Here is an 18,660-nt window from a genome sequence, read left to right as displayed (position 1 = left end):
TGTGCATATTCCAACATCAACATGAAAAACCTGAATTTCGATTAAAAAATCATCACAACTCCATTTGACATAAGTGTTAATAAGTCATAAAGCATTTTCGACTAAGCAAGAAGTAAAGCCTCTTGGAAATATTGAATCAAACGCACCCGAAATAAAACTTGAAGCCACACTACCCATGCAAGAGTGAAAAAAGATGGGGACCATCCCGGTTGACTCATGTCGTTGTCGGTCATTGTCTTCCCCATCCTTTTCTCTTTGATCCATCTGAGGAGGAGTTGATGGTCAATCGCTTAATTTCTTGAAAAATGAATTAAAAAAACCTTCATCTTCTTCTCCATTCAGAACATAAGCCATTGTCTCTCTCTCTCTCTCTCTTTGAAAAAGTAATCCACTTTCTCTCTCTACTGCAACAGAAAAATGGTAACAACCACCAAAAGAAGGACCTAGCCCGGGTTGATCAGGGCTGGTGGTTCGCTCCCTCTCCTCCTTCGGCGACTTTACGTACCACTGTCCTCCGCTGTCTCGTCCTCTGCCTCCTCCTCTGCCCCCTTCTCCTCTTCCTCCTTCACCTTTGCATCTCATGCCTCCGTCGCTGCCATCACCTCCTTCCACAGATATACCTCCCCGACGTGCATCAACCTCCACTACCCTGCGCAGCACTCTCCTTCCATCCGCTTCTCCGTCAACCGCCCAACTTCACTATACCGGGTCCCAACATAGGGCAGCTAGCTCGTTAGGTCGAGCAACCAAAAGCCGATGTTACAGAGGACTTGCAATGCTCACGAGGATGCATCCCGACTCCTTCAATGCAGCTTATCCAAGAGCTACGGATCCCCAAGCGTGAGTGTCGGCTACGCATTGTTGTTGAGCAGTGTTTTTTTTTTCCTTTTTTTTCTAAGCGAGTCGAGCAAGCAAAATGAAGACAACTATATGGGTTGGGCTAGTAAACTAAATGGGTCAAATGTTTTTTGGAGGACTTTGCTAAAAACCCCATTCTAGACGAAGAATCATTAAGATAAGTAAAAATCATTTCCTCATCTCACTTCGTCTCAAAGAGCTCACTTCTTCTTAAATCTTTTACTCCCATTTCATCTAGGGCTGGGCTAGGGCTTGACTTGGAGGAGAACCAAGCTTGATAATAAAAGAATGCCAAATCAAGAAAAGAAAGAGTGCTTCATTTTTTGGGTCACAAAGAGAAGGAAAGACAAATCGTACAAAGGGATGAACAGAAAGGAAAAAGAAAAAGAGGTGTAGCTCAAGTTTTTTAAGACACTAGGAGATGAAAGGCAATGACAATCACAATATTATCATGTTGTTGCTTTATAAAAATTATGTGCCATAAGTGTGTTATGCACATGTCATACTAGCATCGTGCACATGATGTGCCAGCATTGTGCGTATTATGTGCATATTCCAACATCGACATGAAAAACCTACATTTCGATTAAAAAATCATTATAACTCCAATTGACATAAGTACTAATAAGTCATAAAGCATTTTCGACTAAGCAAGAAGTAAAGCCTCTTGGGAATATTGAACCAAACGCACCCAAAATGAAACCTGAAGCCGCACTACCCATGCAAGAGTGAAAAAGAGCCAAAAATGGTCAATCAGGTAGGGTCCATGAGAAAACATTTCAAAAAAGCTGAAGAGAATGGGAAACGGAAGGTAGAACATAGAAACCATCCTCAACCTCAAAGGTCTCGAGGTAAGGCCTTCATTTCAAGCTTTCTAGGTAAACTTTTTGCTTTGTGCACGTTGCTTGTGTCTTTATGATCTTTGCTCTTTCTCGGCTCTGCGATCTTCTCATGATCATCAAGTCTTTGCATAAAGGTCTCATTTTTACTTCCTTTCGTGTTTACTTTCGGCTTTTTCTTGGTGTTTTAGATTCTGTTTTCCAAGTGAAAGAATGTTTCAGGCTCTAACTCGTTCCACACGTTAAATTTGTGGGGATCTTTGTTTGTCTTCTCATTTTTGCTGTTCTTGACGTTCTGCACTTGAAATGGTCTCATTTTTACTTCCTTTCGTGTTTACTTTCGACTTTTTCTTGGTGTTTTAGATTCTGTTTTCCAAGTGAAAGAATGTTTCAGGCTCAAACTTGTTCCTCACGTAAAATTTGTGTGGATCTTTGTTTGTCTTCTCATTTTTGCCATTCTTGACATTCTGCACTTGAACATTGCCGCTCTTACTTTGCTGTTCTTGACCTTCTGCACTTGAACCTTGCCGCTAAGGCCTCATTTTTACTTCTTTTCGTGTTTATTTTCGACTTTTTCTTGGTGTTTTAGATTCTGTTTTCCAATTGAAAGAATGTTTCAGGCTAAAACTCGTTCCTCACGTTAAATTTGTGTGGATCTTTGTTTGTCTTCTCATTTTTGCTATTCTTGATGTTCTGCACTTGAACATTGCCGCTCTTACTTCGCTGTTCTTGACTTTCAGCACTCAAACATTGCTGCTAAGGTCTCATTTTTACTTCCTTTTGCGTTTACTTTCTAACTTTTCTTGGTGTTTTAAATTCTGTTTTCCAATTGAAAGAATGTTTCAGTCTCAAATTCATTCCTCACGATAAATTTGTGGGGATCTTTGTTTGTCTTCTAATTTGTTCTATTCTTGACATCCTGCACTTGAACATTGCCACTCTTACTTTCCTGTTCTTGATGTTCTACGCTCGTTTACTTTTGACTTTTTCTTGGTGTTTTAGATTCTGTTTTCCAATTGAAAGAATGTTTCAGGCTCTAACTCGTTCCTCACGTTAAATTTGCGGGGATCTTTGTTTGTCTTCTCATCTTTGCTGTTCTTGACGCTCTACACTTGTACATCACCACTTTTACTTGTACATTGCCCCTTTTACTTGTGACTACCTTGGTAAAATTTCAATCTTTCTCCTGAATCGGTGGATGGAGTTTCTGTCTCTTGCATTTTAAGAGCCTGTTTTTGCCCAAATACCTATGTGGATCAGGACATTTTGATGATAGGAGCTAGTTATGTTTTCAAGAAGTAGTGAATTTTAGCATTATGTTGTCACGTTTTATGCTGTTCTGAGATGGCCTTTTCTGCTAGGCTGTCGCATTAACTCAGGAGCATTATGGAGAAGGGGAAGCGAGTAATTAGAAATGAAGTTTCGAGCGAAGGTGAGGATTTTTAATTGAAATTTAGGTTTTTCATGTTGATGTTGGAATATGCACATAATATGCATGATGGTGGCACGATGTGCACAATGCTATCACAACACCTGAATAACATATTTAGGGCACATAATTTTTATAAAGCAGCAACGTGATAATATTGTGATTGATTGGCTTGGCTTGGCTTGACTTGTCCGAGAGCAACGCTTATTTCTTTTGTATTCTTGTTTAGTGTGTTCATTAGCGATACTAGAAACCACCGGCCAAGTAGTGGCCAACGGTGATTGGAATCGGTCGGGCCGAGTGACTGAAGCTAGACGATGACCTGTCAACGCTCCCAAAAGCCGGTGAGGGCTCGTTGTGGGTGAAGCCACGCATTAGTGAAGAGGAAGAACATGAGAAAGAAGAAGGAGTTGCAGGGGAAATAGACCAAGTAGGGAAAGAGGACAAAAATGGGAGGAGAAAAGGAGAAAATAATTTAGAAAATAAAAATTAAAAATTAAAAATTTTTAAAAATTGGTTTTATTCTAACGCGGGTCACATCCGGTTTTGGATCAAGTCAATGGGCTAGATCGGATAAACCGGTCTGAGCCTGTTTCCCAAATATAATAATAAGAATAATAAATTAATTTAAAGAAAAAGATGTGTAGCTCAAGTTTTTTTAAGGCACTAGGAGACGAAAGGAAATGACAATCACGATACTATCGCGTTGTTGCTTTATAAAAATTATGTGCCATAAGTGTGTTATGCACATGTCGTGCTAGCATCATGCACATGACGTGCCAACATCGTGCGTATTATGTGCATATTCCAACGTCAACATAAAAAACCTAAATTTCGATTAAAAAATCATCACAACTCCAATTGACATAAGTACTAATAAGTCATAAAGCATTTTCAACTAAACAAAAAATAAAGCTTCTTGGGAATGTTAAACCAAACGCACCCAAAATAAAACTTGAAACCGCACTACCCATGCAAGAGTGAAAAAAGAGCCAAAAATGGTCAATCGGGTAGGGTCCACGATGGGGACTGTCCCGGTTGACTCATGTCGTTGTCGGTCGCTGTCTTCCCTATCCCTTTCTCTTTGATCCATCTGAGGAGGAGTTGATGGTCGATCGCTTAATTTCTTGAAAAATGAAATCAAAATTAAAAAAACCTTCATCTTCTTCTCCATTTAGAACGTAAGCCAGTGTCTCTCTCTCTTTTTGAAAAAGTAATCCACTTTCTCTCTCTACAGCAACAGAAAAATGGCAACAACCACCAAAAGAAGGACCTAGCCCGGGCTGATCAGGGCAGTGGTTCACTCCCTCTCCTCCTTCGACAACTTTACGTACCACTGTCCTCCGCTGCCTCCTCCTCTACCTCCTCCTCTGCCCCCTTCTCCTCTTCCTCCTTCACTTTGCATCTCGTGCCTCCACCACTGCCATCACCTCCTTCTTCCATAGATCTACCTCCCCGACATGCGTCAACCTCCACTACCCTACACAGCACTCTCCTTCCATCCGCTTCTCCGTCAACCACCCAACTTCACTATACCGGTTCCCAACATAGGGCAGCTAGCTCATTAGGTCAAGCAACCAGAAGCCGATGTTACAGAGGACTTGCAATGCTCACGAGGATGCATCCCGACTCCTTTGATGCAGCTTATCCAAGAGCTATGGATCCCCAAGCATGAGTGTCGGCTACGCATTGTTGTTGAGCAGTTTTTTTTTTTCCTTTTTTTCTAAGCGAGTCGAGTGAGCAAAATGAAGACAGATATATGGGTTGGGTTAGTAAACTAAATGGGTCAATATGGGTCATGTGCAAACCCATATAGACCCATTTAAAGTTAGGCTCAAATATCTTAAACCCATTTCTACCTATTTGTAAAATTTTAAGTGATCCATAGGTAACCCGACCCCTTAAAACTGAGTCACAAATGGGTTTTTAACCCATATTAACAGCTCTAGATTGGAGTACCCCATCCTATTCGGCATTTTGACATGTATCGTCAGCCTAGGGAAATGAAGGGGAATGATCACTAACAGAAACTATTGCTATTTGGAATCCATATCATCTTTGTGCCCTTGTTGTTGAAATTTTTTCCTCAAGTAGAACCTCAAGGTTGTTAGTATGTTGATCCTATCCACTTCGGAACACCCAAGCTTGGAGCTTTTGAGTTTCTATAATCCTTTGGCTTTCACTTGGTTATTTTTTATAATGTAAGTAGTAGGTGTGTCCGTGGTGTCTTGTCAAGTATGAAATGGGAAGATAGATGTGTGAACGTGTGTGCACATTCTCGTGCATGTGTGCGGTTTTTGATTTGGTATCGCGTAATGATTATAACAGGTGCTTCATGAGCCTACGATATCCAGTTATTTTGCTTGTGGTCATTTCGTGAAAATTCTTCGCCATTGGAGTTGCTTCAGTAGGTTTCTTTGTTTTATTTTATTTTTCATTTTCGTTGTGGATGTTGTGAAACGTTAACTGAGTGTGCATGCCGATTTAATGAGTGAGCGGAAAAGGATTATTTTTCATGCCTTTTTTTTTCTTTTTAGATAGGTAATATTAAAATATAATATATAATAGAAAAATAATTAAAAATTAAAAATTTCTGAAAATTAATAAAAATCAGAAATATTTAAAAAAAAAAAACCTAAAAATTACTTTTTGAGTAGTTTTCTCTTAAAGTAAATAAAAAATCCTTAAAAAAAATTGAAATCCAATTGAATAAGTCTTTAGAGCTTTTACCACAGGATTTTTTTTTTTTTGGATGCCTTTTTTCCCTTTTAGAGACGATGCTAGGTAATGTTAAAAGATAAAAATAATAAAGAATTAAAAATTTAGAGAATAAATAAAAATTCAGAAAATTCAGAAATCTTAGCAAAAATTTAAAAATTAGCTATTTGAGTAATTTTCTTAAAATTAAAGAAAAAAATACCTAAAAAATTGTAACCCAATCACGACAATGCTAGGTAATAATAAAATAATAATAATAATAATAATAATAATAATAATAATAATAATAATAATAATAATAATAATAATAATAATAATAATAATAATAATAATAATAATAATAATAATAATAATAATAATAATAATAATAATAATAATTAAAATTCAGAAAATTCATATAAAATTCATAAAAATCAGAAATTTTTGGATAAAATAACAATAAAAATAAGCCTTTTGATAATAAGAATAAGAATAAATAAAAAACATAATAAATAAGAAAAAATAACAATTTAGAAATTCATAAATTCATAAAAATTCAAAAAATCAAAAATTTTTGGAAAAATTTAAAAATGAGCTTTTTGAGTAGTTTTCTCTTAAAGAGTAAAGAAAAAATCCCTAAAAAATTGAAACCCAATTTAATAAGCCTTTGGGCTTTACCATGGGATTTTTTTATGCCTTTCTTTTTAGAGATGATGCTAGGTTGCTAATTGCGTTGTTCATTTCAATTATACTTAATTGTGTGTCCTTCATACATTGATAGTAATTTTCATTTTTAAAATGGTTAGGATGAACTTTAAAACCTTTAATAGGTTGCTCTGACACTTTAGTTAGCAAATAGTCAAGTTTAGGTATTGAAATGGCTCTAGTTAAATAGATAGTGTAATCAAGTTTTCGAGTATGAAATCTCTAATTGTGACAGATTGGCAGCTCTGTTCAAGACTCAAGGATTTAGGCCTAATAAAACCCAATTGTTTGTTATCTAACATGATTTTATGGTGGCCCAATGTAATGAAGGATAACATATGTTTGCTAACATTGTGTTAAATGTTGATGTAGACTTGGGAGTCATAAAAGGTGGAGTGATTGTTGACTTATTTGTTTTGCCGATTGGTGTAGGAATGTATATTTATGTGAGTGAAATTGAAGCGTTGTTTTGACATCAACTACCATGCATGCATTTATATATGCTTTAGCACTACACTTTGCACGCACAACCCGCGGTCTAAAACCCCAATCGCATTAGGAAGCCCAAAGAAGGTGCCAAAAGATGGAACCTGTGCAGGGAATGACCCATGGTAATCCACTTTTGGTCCCACTCATTTTTTATTAGTGATAGAGAGAACTGTCCAACAAAACTGCGGAAAACTCTTTTGATTTAATCGAAATGGGAGCCTTTAGCCTATAGAATCCTACGTTTTAGCAAGCCTCACGAGTCAACATGCAATGTGTCTTTGTGAACGACAGATTCCCTTCGCTTTATCAGTGGTAAGTTTATCTTTTACTTAGTATAATTTATAATATTCCTCTTGGATTTTCATTATGTCCTCTCCTTTTGTAACACGTGGTAGTCAATCAAAATAAAATATGTTTAGTGGGTTGAGCTTGGTTATATTTTGGATTGGGCTAGGCATAGCGTGGGCTTAGCTCCGGCAGCTCCCGGAATCCACGAACCGAGACTGAGACGCAGCTGGGCGTCGGCCAAGCGCGGGCGAGCGCGGGCAACGGCGGAGCGCGAGACGGTGAGCGGCGACGGGCGGAGGCGTGCGGCTACTCCGACGGTGCTGCTTCGGCGTCCATCCCAGATCTGGGATCTCGAGCAGCAAACGAAGATGGAGAGAAGGCTTCGACGGTGAGCGAACGCGCGGCTGCGCGCGCAAACGGCGGCGACAACGACGGCATCGGCGGCGAGCGACGAGCGGCGAAGGGGGCGGCTTCTCCAGCTTGCTGGTTGCTGGGTTTTCAAAGAAGAAGGAGATGAAGAAGATGGAGATGGTGGAGTCGCACGGGAGAGAGAGGAAGAAGAGAGGGAGGAGAGAGAGAAGAAGGGGGCCATTTCTTTTTTTCTTTTCCTTTCTTTTTCTCTATTTCCTTCATCCAATCAAGCGTACCCACCGTTTTCATAGAGTGACCTGATGACCTCACAATCCACTCACCCAAAAAATCTTTGAAGATAAATCAAGGTGCGGTTCTAATAAAAGGTTGGCTTGTCATAGTTAATATCCTAATATGGGCTTGATTAGATTTTCTTTTTCTTTTTTTTTTTTTTGGGCTGGGGGGGGCTTGGTGTTAAGGGATTCAAAGGCCCCATTTGCTTTCATTAGGCTTTTAATGCTCATGGTCTAGACCCGTGGAGCCCAGGTGAGACCTATTTGTTAAAAAAAAAAATCTGAAAACAATCATTTCTATATAATTCAAATAATAATAATAATAATAATAATAATAATAATAATAATAAATACGTCTTTATTAGGTGGTTTTATTATTGTAGATGATATATAGGGATTTCTCTTCATGAATTTTGATGTAATTTATGAAGATTCCCTTTATGATGGGCATTCGATCAATTGCTATGCATAAACCATTCGATTTTATAGTCTCTTCACCATTCGATTTTATAGTCTCTTGTGAAGAAATCATGATAAGCAATTGTCTATATGAGATTGGGCTCTTATAAAAATTCTCTTATCTCTATTACATTATAAGAGATGATAGAATTGAAGCATTATATTCCTTTCCCTTCCATATATTGACTTCTTCTCTTTTCATTTTTATCTTGCAACTTCAAAGGTACTCAAGCTACGGCTTCCAAAAGATCACCAATTTGAACTCGATCCAAGATTATACAAATGAGCCTTGAAGAGCAAAACGCTTGCCTCACCACCACCAACCCTTCAGAGTAGGATAGCTTGCTTAGCACAGCTTTAAACTTCATCTCTTTTTCCTAGTGTGGGAATTTTCGTTGTTTTAATTTGTTCTGTAAGTAGAAACTATGAAATTACTTCATACCTCTAACCCTAAGCCTCTGGTTTGGGGGAGTTTATATTGTAATGCGGCCTTATCCTTTCATTCTTAATGAAAACATGCACTCATTTTATCAAAGATGTGTGAAGGACATCAAATTGACCCTATGATCATCTTTAAGAGTTGTGTTTTCACATGTTTCCTAGTTTTAAAAGTTTCCCAAACAAGGAAGTTTGAAGATATAAGGACAAGTGTCTACAAATCTTTCTAAAATTGTTGTAAAAAGTGAACTATGAAAATAGCACGCATTGCATTTATTATCAATATATGCCAACACTTTGCATCATATCTCAAGCATAATTTCATGCATACACGTGATGAAACATATGGGAGTCAGAATTACATGAAGAAAATGTTGTTGACACACGTAGTATATTTTCTGTACCTACTAATAGTACTGCAAGATTCTGACAACTAATATTCATGGAGCAAACAGGAAGTACCTTCCAACGTTGGATCCAAGGGCATAAGTACCACAATTACGATAGGCTGCGATCCGTGGTTCGAACGAGATAAAATCATCCACGCGTGGATATGAGAAGGATACAACAATAGCTCTTGCAACAACTTAGCATCAGAACCATCAGCAACACTTATACAGAGCACTGTGGCACAAGGAAGACATCCAAAGAATCTTCTAACAAGATCTTCAAGATTTTGAATAGATTCTGGTGCAAGCCTGCAGCAAGAAACAAAACCATGTTTAGTGAATTTGATGCAGAACATGAGGGACACCAAATCTAAACATTCTTGATGAATTATTCTACTATTCATTCACATCAGTATATGCATCTCAGCTAGTGAAAAAAGTTGATTTCACTAACTTGGAAAAATAAAAATAAAATCTCTACTAGGTGATCAGTTTTAAGGTGTGTAGGTTTTGGAATAGTGAATCAAATCTATCGAGTTTGGAAAATTTTATTTTTTGGGTAAGATGGGCAAATTCTAATAAAAAATAAAAGTTGTATAATCTCATTACCAAAAAAAAAAAAATGTTTGTCAAACGGTTGTTATGTTGCGTTTGTTCATGTTGAAGACCATGATTTCGATTCTCTATAAGGGAAAAATATATATCTTTTTAAAAGGCTTCTAAACCGGTGCAACTTGGGAAGTGGATTAGTTGAAACGATTTCATGAACTGGAAACCAAATGGTCCTAGGCAGGTTCTGGGTTCACAAAACCAAGAATTGAACCTGTTCTTCTTAAAATCAACCTTGAACTGGTTGGTCTAGATCGGCTCAATCCCCTTCTTGTACAAGACTTGGTGCTCATCCCTACTATCAGCATAACCTTTTTTATTTCCTCGGCCAACACTCACCCCGCGATCCATGTAAAAAAAAGAACAAAAGAAAAGGCAAGTGACATGATGCACACCGAGCCGATCTCCTAAAGCTTCAAACAAAATGGATTATTTCTAAGGATGATATTGAACAATGAGAAAATGCTCAGTGAAGGGATTGTTATTAACCAAAAAAAGTTTCTTTTGTTCGGCATATTACTTCATTTAGATGGATATCCTAAATGCTATCATCTTTCTCTCTTGCTCAACTTATGTGATTGATGGGGCATATTTACATGGACACAAAACAATGGAATATCCAGCCAACCAATCATTTTTTTTGGAAACTAAGATGGGCTCCAAATATACAAAACCCTCTAAAGAAATAGATGGACAGAACACAATGCAACACATATAAATTGATTGAGAGAGATATTTCAATGATCCGTTTTCTATTTATAATAATTCTGCTACATTTCATTTCTTACTTTTAATCAAAGGAAATAGAAAATCCTTTAAATATATCTTTGTACATATATATGCAACTTCTAGCTACAAAATAAGAAATCTATGTGATATTCAAAGGCATAATCGTTTTGGTTGTCTAATTGTTTAGACTTTTTACTTTGATCATTTTAAACTTCAAGGCCCGAACTATAGAATTTTAATAGAGAAAACACTATATATAATCCTGCTACTACTTTCCCTCCTTCATTTCTGAAAATGCCATTTTGTATCAGAGATAAAACCTATGTATAAAGTGACTAAATTGCCCTTCAACCACATCCTAACTCTCAAAACCAACCACGGTTAGTACCCAAATGTTCACTAGGCCAAATCCATTCATGAGCCCTGTGGTTGCCGAATGGGGTCATGCTCAAACACTACATGTGAGGACTTGATCGGCTCCACTTGGATCAAACTTTCAAAAGTAGTACTCTAGAGCAATCGGATAAAATTGTGGTCATTCTAGGAGCATGTGTATATTTATGAATTATTCAATAGAACCTCATGTATTTGAGTGCAACATAGAGATATTGCATGTCCTGCGAAAGAAATTTAGGTTAAGTCAATCTTCCAGTAGTAGCACATGGAAATGGACTCAACCACCTAAACATTGTGAAGCTAGAATTAAAATGATCATCACGAGGCATATGTGTAAAGCAAACAGCTTGTGTAGAAGTCGCGCAAACCATTTTGAGACACCTGTGACTAGAATTGGAGCTTATTACAAGGGCCGAGCACAGGCACTCATATGGGCTTGTGGCCTTTCTTCTTCCTCTTGCTTCATTTCCATTTGCGGATCAGACAGAGGCTCACATCAAGATTCCATACCTAGTAGAAAAAAATGAGCTTACTGTGAAAATTCCATCTTCTTCTTTAGACATATAATTTTTTATTAGCCATATGTATTTTTCCCATATATTGTGTCAAGATTTTTACAATTAAATAGCCAATAAAAGTTAAATTACAATTAAAAGTTATCCATGTTAATACCGATCATGCTAGTTAGACCCTAAAGGTACATTCCATCTTCTCCGGTAAATTTCTTGTATGCACAAATTTCAAGCATAAAGCTGACCTTTTGAATTTAGTCTTATCTTTTTTACTTTTCATCTCATTTAATTGTTTGGTAGTCTTTTTGGAAAGCTTCATAGGATCAAGATTTATGAGTAGGGGATCAATCCTCACGACCCGGAGCAGTTAATACAAGATATAATAGAGGAAAAAAAGTTCGATTTAATTGGACATAGAGGAAAGAATGTTAGAAAAGTTTATGAAAGAATGCATTGAGTTGTTCAATACGGCAAGATTTAGTGAGTATCCTTAACACGAAAACCATACTCGCATCAGAGTATGAGTTTTCAATTTCAACCGGTTATATTGTATCAGTAGGTGACACTATTTGACAACATTATTACTCTACAATCTGGTGAGGCTTCTCCGCAGTTGTCATGTGGTGAGTGCGCATTGGTCCTCGAATCTATTATTGAAATTTTGAGTGAATGCAAATGAATTCATATCCAATCTATTTCATACGACAAACAAAGAGGGAGCAAGAAAGAGTGAATGTCCAGCATGAAAACAAACTCCGCAAACAAAAAGCCTACCCGCTCCATAGATAAAACCGTAAGTTCTCCTGTGATTCTAAGGTCCCGAAACATCTTATAACGTGCCTTTTGGTCATAGATATGACCTTTAAGAGGTATTATGGCCTTGAGAGGTGGGAATTCAAAGAAATTAGTTGCCACGTTACAAAAGTCAAAGGATAATTTACCTCTCTAAAATATCAAAATCTGGATGTTGTAATCTATATTCACTTTAACCTTCCCAAAATATTACCACTTATAGAAAAATTACACAAGGCACAGACCAAATATACATGCCGACATCTAAATCTTAGCACCGACCCATTTTGCATTTCAAAAATAAAAAGTAAAGGCCTCAAATTAAATTATGGTTCGACCATTGATAAAAAAAAAATACTATCGCTTTGGAATATAGAAATTATAAGTATTATAGTTTATGGATGATGACACATAATTTTTTCCAAAGTCCATCTTGCATTAAAAAGAAAATCATTATGAAATGTTTTTTTTTTTATTGAAAAGAAAAAAAGGCTCCTACTTGGCATTCTCCTTGGAAGATGGTATAGTGTAGCAATGCGAGCCATAAGTTGATGTAGAAGGATACTTGATTTTAAGAGGGAGCGAGCTCACAAGTAAGAGGGAGATTGTTGAGATACATGTGTGAGTTGTGTTAGAAAACTAAGAATTGATATGTTGTAGAGTAGTTAATATATCATAATTGGCTAATTGACTTAAATTTTTAATAAAGGTGGGTCAAGAGTGAGTGGGTCATGAGCTCATATTTGGGCTCCTCCTTGGTGATTTGCCTCACAAGCCCATATTTAGGCTCCTCCTTTAGTGATATGCCCGAAAGATAGTCCTAGAAGATAGTCGCATGTTTAGGTCTAAATATTTCCCTCCAAGAAAAAAGTAATTAAAATGTTTGTTCTTGCTATACCTAAATTTCGACAATTGGTGATTAAATTTTAATCTCTAAAAAAATAATCTTTAGATTGTACAACACATAAAGCTCTTGCATTACTAGTATTGAAATTCTTTTTTTTTTTTAAAAACCCTATGGATTCGTCGAGATTCAGCAATGACTATACATGGCTAGGGCTCAGTCTAGGCGAAGGCAGAGGCAGAGGTGGAGGCAACGGGGCGGCATAGTCAGTGTAAACCCGTTGAATTCGTCAAGATTCAACGATGGTGGTGGTGGAGGCCATGCCGTTAGGGCTCTCGGTCGTGACTAGGAGGGAGAGAGAGAGATGGCAAAGCTGGAAGGGGCCAACGTTTTGGGGACGGTGGAGGCAACGGACAAGCCGGAGGGGCGGCGCGGCGCCTTGTTGGTCGGACGTAGGCTCGGTGGTTCGTCGGTGAGAGAGGTGGGAGAGGGGCACTGAGAGAGAGGGTCGGTGGGGGGAGAGAGCGAGAGAACGTTCTCTCAAAACAAGGAGAAAAGAAGGCCGCACACTTAAAAAATTTTGGCATGAGAATTAGGCCCCCACATGCAACACGTGTCGCGCTCTGAGGTGATGTGCTCAATATTTTCTCTTCCTGAGGTTGACCGAGGAGAGCCCCTAACTGGTATAGCCCCCACCTAGCCATTGAGCTTATTGAGCTTCGTAGGGGGCAGGAAGCAAGGCATGGCACGCTGCTCCTGCCGCCATGCCTTGCTACTCGATCGCCATCGACTCCTGTGCGGGTTTAATAATTTTACCCACGCGAGATCTAATCTCTACCATTGCGGGGTTTTTCCAACATTTGTCGGTTGGTCCCAAAGGAGGTCCTCGGTAGGCATTTAATGTTCTAAGGCCAATATCTTATAAAATTCAGGGAATTTAGATGTTTAACTTGCTGGCCCGACGCTAGAGCGATGGAAAAGAAAGCCGGCGACGCAGTGGATCCGGCCTAAGTTGTTGGCCGGACCATTTCTTGCATGGGTCTCCCTCTCTCTCTCATGCTATTCTTGCGTTGTGCAGAGGGGAAGAGTGGGACAAGACGAGGGAGAGAGAGCTAAAAAAAAAATGGTAGAAAAATAAAAATAGAATTAAAAAATGAAAGAAGACAAAAAGTGGGCTATGCAGTCAATTGGGGCCTTTAAAATAGTGAGATAGGCCACTTCCCGATCGTCTGAAAAAGTAAGAGAGAGAGAGAGAGAGCAAGAAACACCAAAGTGAAAAAGACAAAAAAGAGGGAAAATAAAGTAAAATGAACAGAGGAAACATAGGCAGACCCGGGCCGGCCCCGACCGGCCCGGGTCTGACTGAACGGGTCAGTTTATTATACTTTTAAAAAATAAAAAAAGAAATAAAAAATCCAAAAGAAAAATTACTTTTAGGGAAAGGCCTAATTTTAATTTCGATCATTTTTTCTCTTAAAAATGCACGAAAAATATTTCAAAAATTTCTGAAATTAGGAAAGGCCTAAAAATGTTTTATTTGAGTATCTTTTTTTAGTGAATGAAAAAAAAATCAAACTTGATGTTTAAACAAGATTTAGCTAATGGCATTGGTGATTAATTGGTATAATTAAGTTTTGTTGTGTAAGGGTGAAGTATTTCTCCCGATATTTCATTCGGATTTCTAGTCGATTGATTGATTGAAAGAGAGAGAGAGGGAGAGGAGATCAAATTAAGATTTTTCTCAGTATGAGAGCCTCTTCCATGAATGTTAGAACGTAAATATTTCAATTTTCATAATATCGATGGCACAAATGAGAAAAAGCTATATATCAAGAAATTTCAAGAGTTTCGACAAAATTCGCAATTGTATACGGGGAAGGAAGATCAAAGAAATGGTGGCAAACAAAAAAAGAACCCCACACGATTGACTCAAGCAAGCAATCACGGTCATGGCACAGCCAAAAGATCGAAACAGAGAGATCGAGAAGAGAGGGTAGAACTAGAAGGCGGGCAAATGGGTATATTAGCGACGAGCAAGGGCAAGAGCATGGGCTTTCTCATCGCCTTCTTTCTTGAAGAACAACACCAACACCAGCATCGCTCCACCTTCACTTCGCCTGACGTTGTCGACAAGTTCAAGCTCCTGTCCTCCTCCTCCTTCGCTGTTCAAGAGCATGAGCTGGATCCCCGACAGTGGTGGCCTCCTAGCGGGGGCATGAGCGTGCATACGAACGCCATCGAGTCGGGCTCTTTTCCTCTCTTCCCTGGTGCAAAAAGCTGCCATCATTCTCCTGTAACTGCCTAGATAATGCTAGGAGACCGTCATCGCAGGAGTCAGGCCTAGGGGCTAATCCCATTTCTAGTTTCATAGCCTCCAGCAGTTTGTTATTACCTCATTTTGCATTTGTGGTTGATTTCGATAAATAGGACAGTTTAAAGATTTGTTGGGTTTTTTTTTCTATGCGGAAAAAGCGGTGGGGACCATCCACTGACGCGGAGCCCCATCAAAGTTTCTGTTTTCTCAATAAAAACAGCTGTCTGTCTAACCAGTTTTTACTCACATGAGTGTTGCTTTACGCCATTGTTAAATGAGCTTTAATACTATGAGCAATTTTCATGGCACTAATCATGCGACACGAGGTCAATTGGTACATTAGAAATTGTAGAAATTTCTCTGTTAATTACTTCACAAATTTCTCGAGAATGCTAAGGGTTGAAGGGTTGGCATTATTTTGTTTTGTGTACATAATACATGGTCATTTCGATCATTATTGAATTATGAAATTTATAATGAGATAAAGTCGATGCAAACAGTTAGATAAAAGCTTTGCTTTATTTAATTTTGAGTTATCTTCCGCAATAATAAAAAAATCAACAAAGGAGATCAAAAAGTGTGCTCTGTTTTTCAAGGGGTAAAAATACAGGCACTGCAGAAGCAATCCAACTGTTGGGGTCATACTTGTGTTGAATGTCACATCAATTGATTGAGCTAATCCCATAAAAAAATTCTCCGAATTTAGGTTCAATCTTGACCTTTTTTTTTTTTTTTTATCTTGAACAAATTATCGATATTTTCTCTAATCCTAAATATGATCATACATCCCAAAACCAAAACCAAAACCGCCATAAAAGTGTCAATTGTGATAATGAACATATAGACAAATTTGGGAGTAGAGTAAAAATTTATGGGTTTTTCTTTAGATAAAAAAGCTTTGTGACAGATTGAAATCAGACCCAATATCCAACATCTTTTTTTAAGGAAGATTTTTTCTTTTTCTTTTTTTCATTCCTCTTTCTTGGTTGCACCCCATCATAGGGGTCATTTTGATTTGTGGAATCTTGAAGGGGACGAAAAAGGTGACCGACCCGGAGGGAGGGAGGGTTGAAGGGGAGCATGTTAACATTGTCAGCCTAAATAAAGAAAAGACGTGATTGCAATTTGATCCCCTCACAGTCCTTGCGTTGCCTAATAAGCCAGGAGCTGTGGAGCAGCAGAGGCCAGCAAGTTTGCCCAACGACCCCACTTCCTTAGGCATTTAGATGGATCCGCAGTGGCTTTCAAAGGAGTGAGACGGTCTTGTCACATTGAAACTGGGCTACCATTCTAAGGTTTGGAAAACCCAATCCATATGGAACTTTGGGTCCAACTTTGTCATTATCTCTAAACCCACTTTCTTACAAATTTTCATAAACCTAAACTTAAACTTAGAGAAACATAAACATGACCTTTCCTAAACCATATGTGTACGAATTAAATGAATATAGACTAAATCTAATACTAAGATCGAACAATCTAATCAAGACCTATTTTTTCAACAATTTTTCCATTATTTATTTATTTTTTATCCTTTTGTTATTATTTTGTTATTTGTTATTATTGATCCTACTACGCTCACAGTCGACATGATCAAATTATACCTTCTCCTTATTTCTGTTTTTGCTATTTTATTTTTATTTTATTTATTCTGATAAAATGGGACACGGACGCAGGTAAGGATTTTGGGCCTGATCCACGTGAAGAATGAGATGTGAACTTCACAAGCCCAAGAAACAAATATAAATGGGCTAAAGCCTTTTCTATTATCTTTACTAAACACAGATTTTTATCACTTTCCCTCTATTTTATTATCTGTTTTACATCTCTTTATTTTTTTTTCATTTCTTTCCACTGGACGCCTTGTGTTTTGTCTTCTTCAACTTTTCATTGTTCCAGAATCTGACATATCAAATTCATTCATAAATTCTAAGCAAAAGCCAAAAAAATTACCTCTTACTCAGCCACCATCCATCTTCAACCTCCACAAGACAACCATCTCCATTCACCAGCCTTTCCGACAATGATGCCTCAGTATTGCAGAACATAGGCTGGATGCAAAGAACTAACAAGGCAAATGCAAGCACTCAATGACATTTCCAGGGATAATCACACAGAAAATATAAGGACGTGGAGAAAGGAACACCAGAGATAATACATACGGAAACACACTCAAGGTAATAAAAAATTGGAGACAAGTTGATATAAATCTCATTTTTGTATTTCATCAAGCACATTGTGTGTGCTTCAGTCGTTGAGTCTACAAGCAAGTTTTGAAGCAACAATTCATTTCAACCTATCACAATGATATTAAAGTATACTTAAATTATCAACTCAGTCTTAATGATAGTAGATTTCCAAATCAATGTCACTCAGAACGTAGACTCTGCTTTTCACTCAAAAAGAGATTGAGAACAAGCCATGTAGTTCTTAACCTTGCAAAGCAGGACTTCTAACTCCGGTCAGTAGGAAAATCAAAGCGTGGATATCCTGAAATGTCACCAACGAGGGTCGGAAGCGTTAGCAAAGGATCGAACACGAAATAGTCTCTGCAAATCTCTTGGTTGTGAAATAGGGGAGAAGAGAGCTTTGAAGGCATGGCTTTGGAAAATGGAGAAAAATGGTGGTTGGAAAGGCAATTGAAATTATCTGAAACGATTACACTCAAATCAACAAGAAAAACAATGACATTTGCAACTATGAATCTCCGGTAGCTATATTAGGAAAAAGAGCTACAATTCCTAATGACGGAGATGATTCTCGACAATTAATCTAGAGAGAAAGTGAAGAGAAATTGGGAAGAAATAAGAGGGTAATTTCAATCAAGAAATCTCAGTGAGCTCACTCCTCATGGTTTTTCACAGCAAATTTACGTCAAGTTGCCCATTATACAAAAACGAAATGGATGGCCCAAATTGTACAATTACTAAGGAAGCAACAATGTGGTCATACTAGTGTAGTCCTTTCTCCTTCAACTTTAGATTTAATTCCAATTAGGATCTGAGCTTTTCTTATTAAAAAAAATCTCCAACTTTTCTCATGCCTTCACTAGTTTCTTCAAGATTACCAATATTAAGAGGCTACTTTTTGTTTTATATGAATTTGGGGTTTGAAGAAACTAGTGGAGATTTTTTAAATTCATGGGCATATCTGGGACTATAGTGAAATTTTGAAAAAAAAAAATTAGATAAAAAAGATTCAATTCAAGATAGAATTGAAATTATACCTA

Source organism: Eucalyptus grandis, chromosome 7, assembly GCF_016545825.1.
Source record: "Eucalyptus grandis isolate ANBG69807.140 chromosome 7, ASM1654582v1, whole genome shotgun sequence".
Lineage (NCBI taxonomy): Eukaryota > Viridiplantae > Streptophyta > Magnoliopsida > Myrtales > Myrtaceae > Eucalyptus > Eucalyptus grandis.
The sequence above is the reverse complement of the archived record's forward strand: the minus strand, read 5'-3'. Positions refer to the sequence as shown.